The sequence below is a fragment of the Passer domesticus genome, chromosome 1 (genome assembly GCF_036417665.1).
Source record: "Passer domesticus isolate bPasDom1 chromosome 1, bPasDom1.hap1, whole genome shotgun sequence".
NCBI classification, from domain to species: domain Eukaryota; kingdom Metazoa; phylum Chordata; class Aves; order Passeriformes; family Passeridae; genus Passer; species Passer domesticus.
This window is the reverse complement of record NC_087474.1, coordinates 40,979,244-40,997,099: the sequence shown is the minus strand read 5'-3', so window position 1 is coordinate 40,997,099 and position 17,856 is coordinate 40,979,244. Positions and strand designations below refer to the sequence as shown.

Here is a 17,856-nt window from a genome sequence, read left to right as displayed (position 1 = left end):
GAAGAGACACTGGTCTACTGCATGAGTTGAACACAAAAGTCAGGGAGAAATCTGTAACAGAGGGTTCTTGCCTTGTTCCTCAGTTTACCAAAGCCTTCTGCAAATACCATCTTACAGTGGAGCTCTTTACACTTTGACTTGTTAAGCTGTAATCCTTTATCTTTCAGATTTCCTGCTTGTCTGGCACCACAACTTTTCACCTGTCTTCTAATTCAATACTTGGGATTTTTTTTTTTCAATGTGGCTTTAACAAACAAATATAACTTCGGGTAAAGGGAAGAATATTAATGTACAGTGTAACTGGGGCTTCTGTTCACTGTAAGGGTCTTTTGACCTGCTTATTAGTGGGGGCATTGTTCTGGTAAGCCATTCCAGGACCCATCCTGCCAGTCTTCTGCACAGGATTAATCATTTCCTCTTGACCTCCTGCTCTCTTTTCCTAACATGTTGCATTGATCAGAATCCTTAACTCACAAGTTTGCTCCTGTTTTTTAAAGAACGGGAGGAAAAGGAGGGGGGAAGGAATGCAAAGAAATTAGATATAATGTCTGCTGTTAACATTCTTAGTAAGCTTTATTCCTTTTTTTCCTGCTTGACTCCTCCCTTCTCCCAAGAAAAGAAATCCCTTCCTGGTATGTATTAGCTCCAGATCTCAAGCATCTTGAGTGCCTCTGTTTCACTGGAATTACTTTTTCTGAGCATGCAACTTTCTGCAAGATCAGCTCTGCTTAGAAAGGTCACATTTAAAGCTTTACCTAGCTGGGGCTTTCATAGACTGCTGATCTACCACATTAGAGCACTTTATTAATCTTATCTGCAGTATTTCCATCATGGGTAAGGCAGCATCAAAAATACTGCATGTGACTCTTAATTTCCCTCTTTTTTTTTTTTTTTAATGCCAGCAGAGGGGAAGGTATTTATGGGATCATATGGGGTACCTCCTAGTAGGGGGTAAAAACATGGGAAAACCCTCATGTTTGTCTTTACTGACAACATCTTTGTTACACATTTAAGGGAGCTGTTGACTTTAAGGTACAAGGGTCTGCTGCCAGCCAGTCCCAGATTATATCAGTAACAGAAAGGAGGACTTGTTCTGTTCAAATCACCCACGGATCCCTGTATTCCCCTACTACCTGTTGCTGGCAGCTGAACCAGACTTCACTGTAGACCTCTCTAGATCTCAGATTTTACTTCTGCATGACCTAATTGTTCCAGCCCACTTGTGCCCCAAGTGTGGTCTGGTTTTGAGACGGCTGCTGCAGCTTGTGCTTCCTTTTCTGAGGTGTTAACAGCAGCTCCAAGGGAGAGAGTTAAGCTGAAGAAAGGCAATGGGATAAAAGCAGAGGTCTGTTTCCTGTTCTCATAGAACCTCTTTCTGTGAGGCTGCATGTCAGAGGTAGTCTTCCACTCTTAGCCCTTGCTTAAGACCTCACCTCCTGGAAATAGATCATTTAACCTGCCTTGTATCTCTGAACAGTGATGCTGGCTGATAAGCTGTTCTAGGTGCAATGGCCTTGCTCTGATCAGAGGAATGCTAGATGTCTGTACCCGTTCCCAGGAGTACTTTGTGCTGCTCTGGGCTACCTGGGGATTCATCTTTGTACCCCAGTTGAGGCTCGGAATGGTTCCAAAGGGCACTGAGCCATGTGACTGACGATGCACAGATTACTGAATAGCAGAAATGACAAAGCTAGAAGTAGACCACTGAGTATAGTTGTCCTATCAAAAGCAAATGGATTGGAAGCTGTGTCTATCTAGTGATAAATTCATAGTCCTGTGGAGTGAGAGATCTGACTTAGCCCATCCACTAAGCCCACAGTACCTGAGCATGAGACACAATAGCCCATTGTTCCTGAAGCTGTGGGGATTGTTAGCTTTTTTTTGTTAACTGCTGCTTTTGGAGGAATCTCCAAATTCCGTTTTGTTTCCTGCCCCGAGGTAGGGTTGTGGGACTGTCCTCCCTGTAAGAAAACTATGGTGGTTTGTAGTGTCTTCTTACTTGCCAGAGCTGTGTGTTAAGACCAAGCAAAAAGGCTACCCCATAAAGCAGCATTTCGCTGTCACAAAGACACTGGGGGCAAGAATTCTGAGATAGTACAGGATACTTGCTAGCAAAGAAAGCTCCGTGTTTGTGTTTTTGCTGGCATCGTTTTTGTTGTGTTGTGAGGCAAGGCCTTTCACAAGAACACCTCCTGTGCTTGGCAATAGACAAAGCCAAACAAATCACCTGCACTGAAGGTGGCTTCAGGCTGAAAGCTCTGGCACTCAGCATGGAGGGCTGGAACTTGGTAGAGGGAACTGTACATCTTTCCTACTTCTCCTCTCAGAAGATGCTGTGGGCTGGGGGTGTTTTCAGTGGCCAAGACCTTGCATTAAGTGGTTGTTTGTAGCTGCTCTCGGCCACCACACCCGAACATGGAGGCTATTGTCCCTGGCTGCTGCTGCTGGCTGTTGTGCTCCCCTAGCATCTGGCTCCAGTGATAAGGGACACAGTAGCAAAGATGAGGAGGACTGTGCAGCCACAGAAGGGGGCCTCTTACTTGCCCCTGGTCCAGCTCCAAAGGTCTGTCTTCCTTTTCCCCAAGCTTCCTCGTGGAAGGCTTCAAGGTTCCTTGCTGCCATTGGTTGATATCAAATGGGCCCCTTCAGTTGGGGTGTGGAAAGGGGTAGTTGCATAACATGCTTCTCTTTTCATGTGTTATCTTGATGGACTGCCTTGGCAGTTATTAGCCTGTTCAATCAGGAAAAAAAAAAGTGTATTGACTTGTTTCTAAAGCTTCAGCTGTGTGGGCATATATACAGTTGTTTTCAGCATTGAGACTACATGCTTGCAAAAAAGTTACAATGGTGAACTCCTCTCTCCAGGAATTTCCTGTGAATGGTTTCAAGATACAAGATGTCTTTCCACTGTAAATTTGAAGTCCTGCCTTCAGTTCCATTTACTCAGATGAGAACTCATGGAAAGTGTTTTTTTTTTATTATGTGATGTAAGCAGAGAAGATATTTTTCAGTTTCACATGGCAGTCAGAATAGGGCTGAGGCAGGACCAGGGCCAGTCAGTCACACCAGCATGATTCACATCTTGTTCTGCTCCCATGGCATCTTCTGCTGAAGAGCACATGACTGACTACCTGCAGTGCTAGTCCAGCATTTGGCTGCTCGTTCTGGTCCAGGGAGTGTACTTGAACCCCTGAAGAACTCTAGGGCATTGTCCAGTCTCATTTCTAGCTCAAACAATAAACAGATCTCTCTTTTCAGGAAAGAAGGTATCTAAGTAGCTGGATTTTTATAAGTTTTTGTCGTAGAAGCAGTATCCCAATTCCAGAAATCGCTTACCATCCAGTCTGAAACCAGTGTATTTTGCTGGCCTGTTTGTATGAGAATTATTTTTTTAAACTAGAGATGTGAGGAATAATAGCTATTTCTAGCAAGGCCTCTTTTAAGCTTTGCACATCTTTACTCAGAGTGTGGTGATGCACTGGCACAGGTTGCCCAGGGAAGTTGTGGGTGCCCCATCCCTGGCAGTGTTCAAGGCCTGGTTGGATGGGGCCCTGACAGCCTGTCCTAGTGGAAGCTGTGTCCCTCCTCCTGCCATGGGGGATTGGAGCTGGATGGTTTTTAAGGTCCCTTCCCACCCAAACCATTCTGTGATTCTATGGTCTTATATTTCTTTTGGAACCATGGAAGGCAGTACAGCAACAACCATGAGAGCTACCTGAAGTAGCTTGCAGATCTGATGCAAGCTTTGATTTTCTCTTTTTTCTCTTTTGGAGGGAAGATCTACAGTGGTAGAACCTATCCTCTGTCTAGGAAACAGTGGGCACATTCAGGCTGCATGAAGTGAGGGTGATACTTTATGGTGTCTCAGCAGTGAATTTGAGTTTGTGTGAGTAAACCAGAATACTAACAACAAAAAAAAAAATCTATTTTTCTCAGAATGATCTTGATGAGAAATGTGTCTTCTGCAACAGAAGGCTTCTGGTTACTTGTTTTACTCCTTCAGTGCTACCCGAATTAAGTGCAGAAAGGATTAAGATTGGTGCCATCTGTATGTTTTGATTTGGCAAGTAGATTAAGTTTTTGGTTGCTTTCTCTAAGCAATTACCAGTGTGGTCTTTCAGCATTCTATTGGAAGTATCTGTTATTAATACAGATTGAAATATTCCTTCACTTGTCTGAGCATTAGATTGTTGCGCTCTTTGAAGAGAGAAGTCTTAACAGAGTGGTTTAGCTCAGTGGCCTGTGTGTAGCAGTCTGTATAATCAGAATGTGCTATGTTTGTGTTGTTTTTGTGATCACAGACCTTTTCATAGAAAGAAAGGATGTGGGAAGAGAGATGGTTCTGCTCATCCTTATTCACTGAGGTAGGTGTTAAAGGCGGTGTGCTTTTCACCTTGCTGGTGAAAATAGTGATTGCTCATGAAAGAACTCTGACCAACTGGCTTACAGCTTACCATGTGGCTTACAGCACAGAGAGGGACTTTACTGAGGGTGTTGGTGCCAAATTACAATTCTCTGAAAATGTTATCCCCCTTCCTCATCGGAGGTTGTGGATATACAACTCAGTCCATGAAGTGTCTGCTGTAGTTCAGTTTCTCACATGAAGAGCTGGCAGTGAGTAATCCTGGGACACTGATGTGGCCTGGGGAGGGGAGCTCTCTATGTTCTATTTGGAAAACTTGTGCTTTGTTGTCACAAAGGAAAACACCAGCTTGCATTGCCCTGGCAATAAAGCCCGAGTTGTATGACCCTTTTAGACGAAAGAAATTGCTTGGAGCTGCTTAAATATGCATAGAAATGCCTTAAATCCACCTAGAAATACCTTAACAGCTGATTGCATGCAAACTGGTTTTCCCTGCGTGTGCAGGGGCTCAGCTGCTGTGGAGGCTCTCAGACATGCTCTCCAAGTGTCCTTTGGCTGGTCGGCAGCCCCTCTGATAGCTGTGCTGCCCTTTGCCAAGCAGCAATAAAACCAAACCCTTTCTAGGAACTTGGAGCAGCCAGGCCAGAGCTCTGCACGTACAATGCCAACATTCAGCTGAGCGGTTTATAAGGAGCAGTTGGAAACAGAGGGCACTAGCAGATGAAGTTTTAAGATCAGGGAAGCTAGAGAAAGAAAGTCTTTCCTACTTCAGTAAAACGTAATGGGGGTATAGGTAGACTAAAAGCATTGTTCTGAGTCCTTCATCTGAAGAAGCATGAGCTCTATCTCAAGTATATTGTTAAAAAAAAACCACGAAGTAAACAAATTTAAAGTGTAATTTCTAAAAACTGAACTCATTCCAGGAAATAAATACAATATTCTGGTGTTCTCTGCAGTGAATTCTTTATATTCTTAATTTCTGCTTAAATTCTTTCACTGCTTATGATTAAAAGATACTTGGATGATTCAAATGTTGGAGTGTCTTCTCCTTAAAGCTGGAAAATTTAATATTTTTTATTTGCGCTTGCAGATTCACAGTGCAAGTTTGGTTCAGAGAGATTAAAGTTAGTTTAATCTTTGCCTTCAAGACCTTAAACTCCTCCTTCCCACCCACCCCTTTCAAGGATAATATTCCACTGTGCCAGATTGCCCATATTGCCACCAGAAAATTGCTTGGACCACTTCTTACAAAATCAAAGGTCAACTCCATGCCTTGGTGGCAGCTGGGAAACTAATGATTTAATGCTGCTTTGACCTTTGCCTTCCTCGTCCGTTTGAGTCTGACCCAATGTTTTAATTTTCCAATACTGCTGGGCAGTTGGCTTTTGTCTGTTTCCAGATGTAACTTGCATATTGAGGCCTGTTACTGAAGTGAGAACAAAACAACAAAACATCTCAGCCTCCAAGGGGAAGGAAAAATAACAGCACCTACTTCTTTTGCTACAAAATACAGCTGTCTGATGACACTGATGCTTCTGCAACTAACCAAGGTCAGGTTTACAATAACAAAATGTGAATATTTGTCCCAACATTGATATCTCTAAGTATATTAACAGCAGTCTTAGGTAAATGCTGCTTTTTAACGTGTCTGTAAAAAGTAACAGAGGAAAAGCAGTAGCTCTTTCACCTCCATTCTGCCCTCAATCTCTCAAAATAAGTATTTTTTTTCACTGGAATAAAAGTCAGTGTTTGTTCTGATACTGGGAAATACAGAAAAAAATACCCAGTTAGTTGTTGAAAGTGCACATGCTTGCTGTGGGTTAGGGAATTGAAAGAAGTGTAAAGTGAGATGGAAACCAGTGGTGGCATACCCCTTTATTGTGATTGGGAAGTTTCCTTTTCCCCCCTCCCAAGACAAAAAAAAACCCCAAAACGCCAGCCCTCTTCAAGAGTATTTTGTCATGGATTTTTGGTGTATACACAAGGTGAATAATGCATTAGGCTTTTGCAATACCCGTAATTTTGCGACCATTGCCAGTAGAGTTTGCATTTGCTGTTAATGGTGTGATAATGGTGGGGAAAGCACCCTGAGGTGACTCTTCTTTTCTTAATGAAAAGACTGCTGATTGTTTGGGAAGCTCCCCCTGGAGTGCTGGTGCATATGGAAGCTCCTCTTTGCCTGAAAGTGCAAATCTTTTTTTTTTTGCCTGGTCTGTGTGCCCATCACGAGCAGGATTGGACTGGATTCCTGCCTTAACTACACTGCAGCTCTCAAAGGTCAGCTCCTACCCGGGCCTGCGTGTGAGAGGTTAGTTTTGCACAGCAGATGGGCTCCTAAAACTTTTATGGTTTCCAGTCAAATCACCTCAAGCTGTAATCTCATTAAAACTTAAGTGAATCAGTGGGTCTGGTCATTACTTGAAAGCAGTGTTGCAGGAAGTGATGTTCCTGGTGCAGTAGGTCTGTCTTGGCAGTAAGCGACCAGAGGTACTTGCCTGTGTGTGGCTCTGGAAGCTGCTCCCTCACTTTGATAGCAAGGGTGGGATGTGGGGTGCAACGAGTTAACCTTTGGGCACAGCACTAAGGCAGAAATGCAGCTTTTCCTGAAACCCTGATTGTTTTAGCTTCGGGAGTTTAAATTCTCCCTCGCATTCTTAATCACACCCATTGCACTGTCCCAGTGCTCATTTGTGTCTTAAAATAAATTAACAACCACTAATTTAGGAAACTAGCATGGTGTGCTTAATGCTGTGCACAGTTGCTGAGAGAGCTGCGTAACAGCACTGTCCAAAAGCCTGAGCTTCTTCCTGTTCATTAATTCAGCATAACTGTCTTTAGGAGAAAATAGTACATAAAAGCATCTTCTGGAGGGAGGCAGGTAGCTAAGTTGAAACTCATTTGACCAAGCAGGGTTGACTCTTAGTTTAATTGTCCTGTGCTTGGAAATCTGGTTAAGCGTGTTTTGTGCCTGGATTGCAGAAAGGCTTTTTCCTCTTTAGAGAGAATAAACCTAATCTGTGACCGCCTCGTACTTGCTTCTTAGTCAACAGGGTACACGTAGGACTAGTTTGGCAATACATAAAAAATTAATGATCATGGCATAACATGCAAGACTTGTGTACACAAGAGTGTTCATAAAAACACAACCTGCTGATTGTGCAGAGATAATAAAATTTCTTCTGCCTTGCCTACCCACTTCCTCCCTCAGGATATGTGTGTGGTGCATGAGACCATACCTTGTCTTAACCCAGCCTTTTGGCTAGTTCATGTACCTAAACTGCATCAAAATCCTGCTGATCCTTGTCAGAAATGGCTTGTTTCTAACTTAGGTGTTAATGGTGCACTTCAACTGTAAGAATGTCCTCTCTCTTAAAATTTTATATCACAAGAAAATGTAGATAGGGATTTTTTTGTTGTTTTGTAGTGAGACTAATGTATATTTTTCTTTTCAATAAGTGGCCAAAGGTTTAACTATAGCTTCTTTCTTGCTTTGGTAAAGTGAATCATCTTCCCCTCTAGTTCAAATCTTCCCCTCTAGTTCAGCCTGGATAGCTTTTCTTTCCTTCACTGATGATTAAGCAAGCTTTCTGTATTTACATTTATCCTGATTTAAAGCTTAAATGAGGCTACAGTTAAAATTTAGGATAAGGCTAACTTGCCTGCTCAACATAGAAGCAATTTAAAGCTAGTGGAATGTGAAACAGTGGATGCTGCTGTTGAAAAGGCTGGTGCTTTCACCGAGGGATTCAAAGTATTTAAGCATTTTAAATATTCAGAATGCCTCTAAATTCTTAAAAAGGTCCTTGAAATATAGCGCTGAACCATGACAGCATGGCATCAAACTGCTAAAGTTTGGTTAGACCAAAGCTGTAATGCTCTTCAGCAGAATTGTTCTGGTGTTTGTAGGAATGCCACACTGTACACTTCACCCACGAGAGCACCATGGAATGGATTAAAAGTAGTGCCCATCAATCATAACTTAAACCTTGACTGTAATAGAAGATTGCTCTCGTTCTCCCAAAACTGAAGCTGCTGCTCAATAATGGCATCTGTGGCACAGTGACAAAGTGTAGTTATTAGTGTCATTATCTGTAAGCGCCTCACATCTGTCCTATAGTTGGAAGGAGTAGTAACCGTGCTGTCAGTTTCCACTTCCTTGAATATTTGTCCTGGAAAGCTTATAACTTTCCAGCATTCCCACATTCAGAAGGAAAGCAATCTGAAGTCCTCTCCATGGAGAAAAGGACTATTAGAATAGGACACTGTGCAGCTCTTGAATCTTTGACAGAAATGCTGAAAGTACATTTTTGGGATAAAAAAAAAAAATCTTCCCACAATCAACAAAGACTACTTGGTGGAAGAGGGGCTTTAAACCTGTTTTACATAAATATTAGCCACTTGGAAATAAATGTGCAGTGGGTGGGTAATTCATTCAGAGTTCTGAAACTTCGAGGTTTTGATTTTACTCTGTCAGAGAGGTGAAGGGGGATAAATAAAGACGCACTTAATTTAAGTTGTCCACCAGGACTTGTCTTTTCATACATAAATATATAGGTTCTCTCACTTCATGCTAATGTCTTGTTAACAAAAATTTTCTGTTGTTCATGTTCTCTTATGGTGATGAAGAAAAAAATTATTCTGTGCAAACACTTTTGACTTCCCACCACAGCTCTTTCTTATTCTTAGATGCCTTTCCTTTATGATTTACAGTGCCTTTTTTGGCTGTAACTACAGAGCTGTGTAATTGTATGATAGATGGACAAGAATTTACTCATTCACTCACGAGGGATTAAAGAGTAACCTGCAGTAGTGTTTGTTATATGATTATTGAAATGCCCTGTGGCTGTTGAGACAGCTAGGTCTTCCAAAACAAACATTAAATACTAGAGTTCAGTTGGAAGTAATAGTGCACTAGCACCCATAGGATAATGCTTGCATGAGTCTTTCATAAAATGTGATTTGTATAATCCTCCTTAAAATCAAGAGGAGTTGTAACAAGCATATTAATCTGACAAATGCAGTCTGGCATTGTACTACAAGCATCCTAGTTTTGGTCCTCAAGGACAGCATTGTTTCTCTGAATAAGATACTCTAGAGTAAGTGCCAAGCCCTATGCTGGGTGCAGATAATGATGATTTTTGACATGGATAGTACAGTTTGTTGGTGTTAGCTAAGGAAGCCTATAATAATACACTTCCAGAAACTACAGCCTGGATTTGGAGCAAACCAATTTTGTCTTTTCTTTCAATGCCATCCAAATTTGGTCTTGCTTAATTAAGATTTCTCATTTATGAGTAATCCCAAATGAAACCTCAACGTGTTGTAATTTTTTTTTTCTTGCCCTGAAACATGTGCACTTAAGCTAGTAAAAAATTTTACACTTGTATATTTTTGGTATGTTAGTCTTTAAAAGGATGATGGTATAGGGGTAGTACTCAAATGTTTTTGAAGGTACCTTCCAAATGTACATATTGGCTGTTTTGGTGAAGAAAGTCCCCTTAAATGCCCTATTCTATAAGGACTTCATATGTGGGTGTATAGTTATAAAAAGAGTGTTTGGGGCAGAGTAAGGCAACAGATTGGGCCAATTCGGTGCTGCCTTTGTGCTTTCCACAAAAGCTGTTCCACATAAGCAGTAACTTAAAAACATTGTGGTATAAAACACTTGGAATGGTTTATATGTCAGTTTTCCCAGACAAGCGTCTTGCCTGTATTTCCTAATAAAAGGCCATAGTTGGTCATATTCACTTTGACCTGAGTTTGATGTGCATATGGCACTGGTAGTAACTGGACTTGTTTAATAGGAACGGATTGTTTCACAATTAAAGAAGAAAAAATTTAACAGTTCCTGCTGTGGGGGTCCAGTGCCATGGCTGTTCTTGTTACAGCTTTTCTCTGAAGACAGCTATTTGAGGCAGAAGTGGGAGGAGCAGAAGAGCTGTGCTGTTCCCATTAGATATTGGGGTGCAGCAGTGCCCAGAGCCCAGGGGTGGGGTGGGGAGAAAGAGTGGAGAAAAGGATGCCACATTCTACCCCTTCCCCAGTCTGCCTCGCACACTTGGCCAGCTTCATAGCTGAGAAAAAAAGCAGGGAGGAGGAATTCCTTCCTATGGTATCCCAGGTGGTCGCTCATGCCCTAATGGGTAAATTGCTTTTATTGTTATTTGCTTTTACTCCACATAAAAACAGAACCATAGCAATCCTATGGAAGTTTAAACTAAATTTAAACCTGATAGGGGTGTGTAATGTTCTGCATATGTAAAGTCTGGTTCTCATTGCAAGGAGCCTAATCCTCCTTTGGTAATTGCTGTGCTATCTCTGTGGGGATACTCACTCCTGTAATGCTGGGTCACTCTCTGGAGAGCTGATACTGGAAAGCAGGGGAGAAGGGACGGTGTCTTGTACAAGTTATGTGTATGGTTGTGCTTACTCAGGCTCTTACTCAAATTGGAGTTACCCGAGTCTGGTAGTGGTGGTGTTAAGATAGCAGAGTTGCTTCTCTTTGCTAAATGTGTGCCAACTATCCTCTTTGTTAAAAGGGCTTTGAGATTTGCTAGTCTACAAGTTGATGCATTTTTCTTCCTAACACAACCACGCCTTTAAAAAAGTATGAAGAGAAGCTTTTTAAAAATTATGTCGAGATGATGGATATAATGTTCCTAAACTTTAAATGAATAATCAGTGCAGAGCCACATCTCCAAATGATGGATGCTCTCGAACATTCGAGATTAAACATGTTGAGCTGCTGCCTACTCCTGGCTTTATGTTCATGTTACTTCCATGTAAAAGCTTTATGTAAAACTTACAAATTCTTGAGCACTGTTCTCTACTAATTGTTTTGACTCTTGGCTCTTCACAGAGGCTTTTCCTCTGTGATTGTCAGTAAGGCCACAAGCAAGGGGTAACGAGGAGACAGTGAAGCTGCAAAGTGGACTTAGAATTTCTGCTTCTCTAGTACTTAGATTTTCAGTGTTCTCCAGCTTCTGCAGTTTAACTTATCCATGTGGTGCTTCAGCTGTGGGAGTTTTCAAATACATGCTTTCAATATTTTTTTTTCTTGTAGCAAATGAGTACTAGATGATTTAATTGAAGCATTACATGGTGTGAAAGAGTCCAGACTCAGGTTCTGAAGAAATACTTTTCTGAACCAATATTTCTATATTGCTCACAAAAAAGCACAAATCCCTGCCCCCTCCCGAAACCTCACATGAAATAAAAATTTTAAAAACCCAGAAAAACCCCTGAAGTAGAACTTGCCACAAAGTTCAATTAGATAAAGCAGAAGTTTATCTGGATAAATGTGTTTTTGCTTCTCATACTCTGTTTTTTCCTAGCAGTTGAACATTATGAATTTAAGATGTGTACCCTGATAGGCTTTCTGACCCCCCAGAGAAGCCCTCTAACCATATTAATGGGAATCAGTTGCATCAAAGTGAATTTTGTTAGGTAGTGGTGGAGTGGCTAGAGACTAGCTGTAGAAGAAAATCAATCCTACTCAAGACCTGTTTGTGTTGGGATCAGGGAAATACTTCTGTCAACCTGCACACAACCCATCTGCTTAACTTGTTGTTTCTCAACTGGTTTGTCCTCACCATGAGGACTAGCTGCCCTTGAGTGAAATCTGGGAACTTTAGGGTTGGTTGTTTCTCTTCCTGCTCCCTTCCCCCATCAAATCAAGAAAAGAACAAGGTTTGTCTCCAGTATATTAAGAGACAAAACCTTTTGATTTGTTTGCAAGACATAGAATGGCATCCTTGCTGTCATATTTCCATGTGAAGATCAGCAGTTGCCAAGGACCTCAACGGAGAAAGTGTTCTCTGCAGTGGTGTGGGAACAGCATGGGTTTGAGGAAGATAAATGGATTTTGAGAGGTGAGGCCTGTGCTGATGATAGTCACAGAGCTGGCACAGGAGCCTTGTGTGCACCCTGACTCTTAGTCCAGCCCTTTATGTGCACAGAAGGAAAATTTTCACAAGGTCTTACACTGAGCTATGTGGAAAAGGGGGAAACATGTTACATAAGGAGTTTGTAGAGATGTTAACGTTTGGTTCTCTCTAAAATACTCAACACCTTGTGCAACAGCAAAGAAGTTGTCAACCTGTTGCTGTTTACAGCATTGCTGAAATCATGGCCAAGCTTTGGATCAGAACTTGAAGACACACTCTGGCTTTCAGAGAGCTGAAGAATTTACTGAGTCTCAGTGGAGGATTTTCAGGAACTCACAGCAGTGCCTTGGACAGATGGGCTTGAAAGTAGAACTGTGTCCTGACCCACTCTGTCAGCTACCACAGCAGGCTATTAGCTTGCATGCTTGAGCTGTTGAATATTTAGATCCACCCACTGTCCCCTGTGTGCCAAGACCACCCTGCTGCTACTCATGTCATGCAGATTTGGCACAGGAGCTGCATTTAAACAGCTAATGAGTTGCATGTTGAAGCACAGGCTGCTCTCCCCTATTGAAATCCGTGAAAGAGCTGTGACTTATCTTGGACTGAGTAATCTACTAGCTACTGATACCATTGCATCTTTCTCTAGACTGGCTACATTACCTGCTTCAGTGTGGAAACAGATGTTGTGACATTTTAACAACAAAGCAGTGATTTTTTTTTCTCTCTTTTTTAAACTCCAAACAACATATTTAAAAGAAAATTGCTGAATGTCAATTTGCCATTACGTAATAATTACACAGTAGTCCACTGTGGGATAATTATACCTGCATCACCTCAGTATTAACATTAAAAATAATATTAAGCCTTGCTTATCCCTGTTTAGGAAGAATTGGACCAATGAGTTAGGTTGGAAGCAAGATGCCCTTTCCAGTCCGTCAATAACTGGAACCTCTGAGGTGGTGAGTTAGATCAGCTGGCTGAGTTACCTTGCACCCAAGAGCTTTAGAAAGTTAGCTGATGAGATGGCCAAAGTCCAGTGACTGGTGTGGTGCTCCCTCCACAATCAGAGTGGATCAATGGGGCCGTAGTGCATCTGGCAGAGGTGTGCCAAGAGAAATGTGTGGAAAGCTGCAGTGCCAGGCGAGTGCCTAGAACCAGAAGCTGCAGTCATCACGTGAAGTTTCATTTATAAGATTTTAACTTAAAACACAGAGAATGCAATTTCATCCTGGGCTGGAGCCAGCAGATCCTTAAAACAGCTTTGTCAAAGGTGTGACTTCCTGTCTCCTGGCCCGGGTGGCAGCCTGTTGTCACACCATTCCAGTGATCAGAGTGAAGTGGAACTTGATTGTCACTTCTACCCCAAATCCATTTAAATTTGCAAATGCTGTTTGTGTTGGCAGAGGCAACTTAAATGGTCTCTGCTCCGCTCCCAGCTGGCTGTTAATACCTACTGGGTGTTCTAAAAGTGATTAATGTGGCTATGCGTCTTTCAAAAAACTTTGCTTTTAACCCGGATGGTTTGACTGACTCAGTGCTGTCACCACTCCAAAATATGTAGCTGTTTTTACTGGCTTTGTGACATCACAGGAGGATTGAAGAAGGTAAACATTAGGAATTTTAAGAGTATAGTAGTCTGTTTGATTTACCAGCCTGTTTAACTCCACTCTGCTTAGATACTGTTCTCTTCCAGTTAGAACTTGAGACAAGAAGATTTACACTGATTTCCAGCTGTGAGGTTGGCAAAGTACCAGATAGTTGTCATCAAATGTCTCTATGCCCTTAATTATGGGTTCTTCCCCCTTCCCTGTGCGGGTCCCACTGATCTTCTGATCCCAGGCTCAGCTGATAAAAATAGTTTATTCAAAAATGAATTTTATGCTTTTTGTAAAGATACCCAGATCTTTTCACTGAGACAGGATCAGTAAAGGGAGGGAGATAGGAGCAAGACAGGGGAGATTTAGGGCTTCCTCACAGAGTAGCTGTCAGTTTAACTGCAGAGTGAAGTGGCAGCCTTGAGCTGTGTGTGGTTTCACATTTGGGGTTTTATTTGTGAGCTTCCTTCCCCTTCATGTGCTGGGCCAAGAGATACCTGTGTGGCTGAGAAACAAGGAACAGAATCCACTGGAGCATCTGGGGAAGGAAGGGTATTAACACTAGTGCTGGAAAAAAGCGTGTGGAATTACAGCTTTATTTCCTATAAACAGACTTGCATGAGCCAAGTCATCTGTTAGCTGGGCTTTTACTATTCCAGGTGGGGTAAGGAAATCAAGGTGAATTTAACAAAAGGGTTGAGTGATCCTCTTACACTTTATGAATTTCTAAATGGAGCAAAACCTACCTCTGTTCATCCAAGCGGCAAAGAAAGGTAACAGAAAACATATTTCACTTTTGCCACTTGGTACAGCTATCTGTGCATCCATCCCTGTGTAGGATAGGGATGTAACACTTCAGAGTGCCCATGCTTTTGTAGAAAATTTGTTATTAGAATATTGAGCTAAGTTCAAGAAGTAACTCTCTTGTCTGCTGCTGTGGAGACCTTCTGGAGTTGGTGTGCAATTTCCCATTGCCACTGTGTGCAGAGAAGAAGGTTGGTGTTAAGCCAGTCTCTTCTACACCAGAGCATCAAGTTAAAATACAAGTTCTAGGAGCAATTAGATCATTAACTGGTATCTCTGAATGCCAAGTGTTTAAGGTATACTTGGAAATTGCTTGTAATTCTGATGTGTATCATGTGACTTGCCCGTGTCTTCAGTCTTTATATTTAGCACTCAAATTTCAATTTAAGGTTCCTAAAATACTACTTTCGTCATGGTGTGAATCAAATTAATTGTCACAAATTGCCATCGAGGTGGAAACTGAGGACCAGTTTTCTACAGAGTAAAAATATTACCTATTTTTGCTTAAACCTGCAACAATTATCTGTATCGAACTGTATACCACTCAGGAGGATTAGTTCATTTGAATACTGTTAAAAAAAAAAGATACAAAATTGCTGCTTTCAGGGAGGCAGCTTTTTCTTCAGGGAGGGAGGGAAGGAAAAAAAAAGAAGAAAAAAATAACACCACAGTGCTGAGGAAGTAGACCAAAACTCCTTGGCAAATTGCTTTATACTAAACTCATCTAAGCCTTACACACTACCCAACAAAGCTGCTGGTGTTTGAGGTACTGTCAAGGGAACTTGATAATAAAACACCTTTAGTAGTGGAAAACTTTAAACTGACTGTAGTAAGATTTTTTAAAATCATAAAATCAGCCTAAGTTAACTTACAAGTACCATACCGAAACTTTTCCAAAAGTGGAAACCAGGAGGCTACTGTTTTGTCTGTAGACTTCTTTTATTGTTGGTTAAGATTACAGGGTAGCTTTTTAGAGCAGGCTTGCATTTTAAAAATTTTGTGGCCTTATGTGTTGCTGCTTTGTACAAATTCTTAACGCTGTAGGCTTAAATAAAATCCCTGCAAGATTCTGAAACGTCATGACAGAAAACAAAATTTTAACGTGATTAGATTCCCCGTGCTTTATTGTCCATTTGCATGCACATGTGCTCTGGAAACGAGAGAAGTGAAGTGTTTGCAAGCTGGGAGGAGAAGGGCACTGAGAGTATTGCTGAAAGAACATTTATTTAAACACAGTGTAAGGATAAGCCTCCTCAGATGCTGTTTCTGCTGAATTCTCCTCTGTCATGGTGCCTACTACATTCCATTGCTTTTGTCTGGGCTTGGTATTTGGGAAATTTTGGTGAGGGCTGGAAGGTGGGGGGGGGGCACGCTGGAAGCTGGTCAGCAGTAAGGAGAGGAGGGCTGGTGTGGGAATTGTGGAGTGGGGTCAGGGTTTAACTTTAGTGGCCATTCATCAGATGATGATTGATTGCTGTGCAGTCCCGGGGGACGTTTAACAACATCTCCGCCCATCCCCCTGCCCCCTTTGAAAGCAGATGGACCAAAAAATGGGGAGAGCGACACCCAGGAATTCCTGCTGTTGTAAAATGTTTTTACGGTGCACTGTACAGCCTTTCCTGAAGCAATCACATTTATGGCCTTGCTGTTGTATTTCTTGGGCTGCTGTGGCTGTAAAAGATGAATAGCCCTGTAACATGGTTCACTGATTCTGTTTAAATTGAAGTAGGCTCCCTTTATTGTTTTGTGTCTAAAATTGTATGCCACCAATTCAGGAAATATTTCCTGTTTGGGAAATAATCAACCCATAGCTGATTTATTTTAAAATAAATCACTTTTAACTATCTCTAAAACTAGTCCCCTCTTCCTTCTGATTTCTCTCTTCACTTAATTCTGGTGGAAATTCTAAAATACTAATTAATTGAGTAGAACAGTTTAAAAAAAGAAGTAAGAGCTCCTAAACTTGCTTATTAATCTTTTTTTCCCCTACTGGATAGGGTATTATAGGGCACCAATTTTTATCTTTGAAATGGTATTTTTACCTAATTACTTAATAATTACTACAGAAAGAAACAATTCATTAAATGCAATTTACACAGATTATAAATTTCTTTGGAAGGAGAAATCTCTCTCTGCTTTCATACTTCTTTCCTTGCTGCCCATCAGAGCATTCATGTGGTTTGGAAAAACCCACAGTGTTTGAAGGTGTTTGCTTATAAACCAGTTTTTCCTATGTTTGGGTAAATAGTGAAATTAACAGGACCAATAGTTAACTTACAGCTTGATGGATCTTTTGGCTGAATAATCTCTGCCTCTTCAGGTAGGGAGGGGGAAAAAATCTTTAGGATGTTGCTATAGGTACTGTTTTGGTTTTTTGGTTTGGTTTTTTTTGAGGTGGTGTGTAATTTGTTTTTTACTGAGTGTAAGCTGATGTCCACTAAGGAAGACTTAGTCTGACTCTTCCCTCCTGCTACTTCTGCCCATCCACACTTCAAGACCAGTCTGGTTTTTTGTCCTGAGAGGAGCAGGAGTTTTGTGCAGGAAGGAGCATTGCAATGAACTGAGATGTGGGGAGGCCGTCTCACATTGCTGGAGCTGGAAGAAGGGGGGCTCTGCCAGTGCTTCGGGTGCACTGTGTGTGCACCAGTTCTGAGCTGAGAACACAGCTGTGCATTGTCCTACACCTATCCTCGGTATGATTATCTCTTTTTTTTTTCTTTTTTCCAGGGAGTTGCTTGTTTGGGGGATGGTGGGGAAAGGGGAGCTCTGGCTCCCCCCACCCCCCTCTATTTAGAACCAGGCATAGAAACTTAATCTAGCAGTACGTGACCTTTGTGGCCATGACCTAGGGACTGGGATGTGAGCAGGCTTGAGCTTAACAATAAACTCCTGGCTGTAGCTGCAAGCACAGGCAAGTTGGATGCTGTGCCCAAGCCCCGTCAGCCCAGCTGGCACAACCCCCCCCTCACTATTGTGCCCTGCACAGGCAGAGATTTCCCAGGTTTATTCCCTGGGAGTGTGCCCCCTTTGCTGGGTAGAGCTGCTGTGCAGCCTCCTGGGTGCCCCTGACAGGCGTGTGTGACACTGGCTGCGGGAAGAGACCTGCCCTTGCACCTCTGCCAAGTTTGGGACTTCTCTTGTAGTCTTTGTGCCCAGGAAGGACTTTCTGGGGAGTTGCTAGTTCACCTTAAAGCTGACTCCTTCA

The 17,856-nt window shown here is 42.0% G+C and overlaps 1 protein-coding gene across 2 annotated transcripts in view; it reads left to right on the top strand.

Annotated features, from left to right (window-relative positions):
- The window catches only part of TRIM71 (tripartite motif containing 71), a 61,966-nt gene that overhangs the window by 22,194 nt on the left and 21,916 nt on the right, over positions 1-17,856 (top strand). The window lies entirely within an intron of this gene.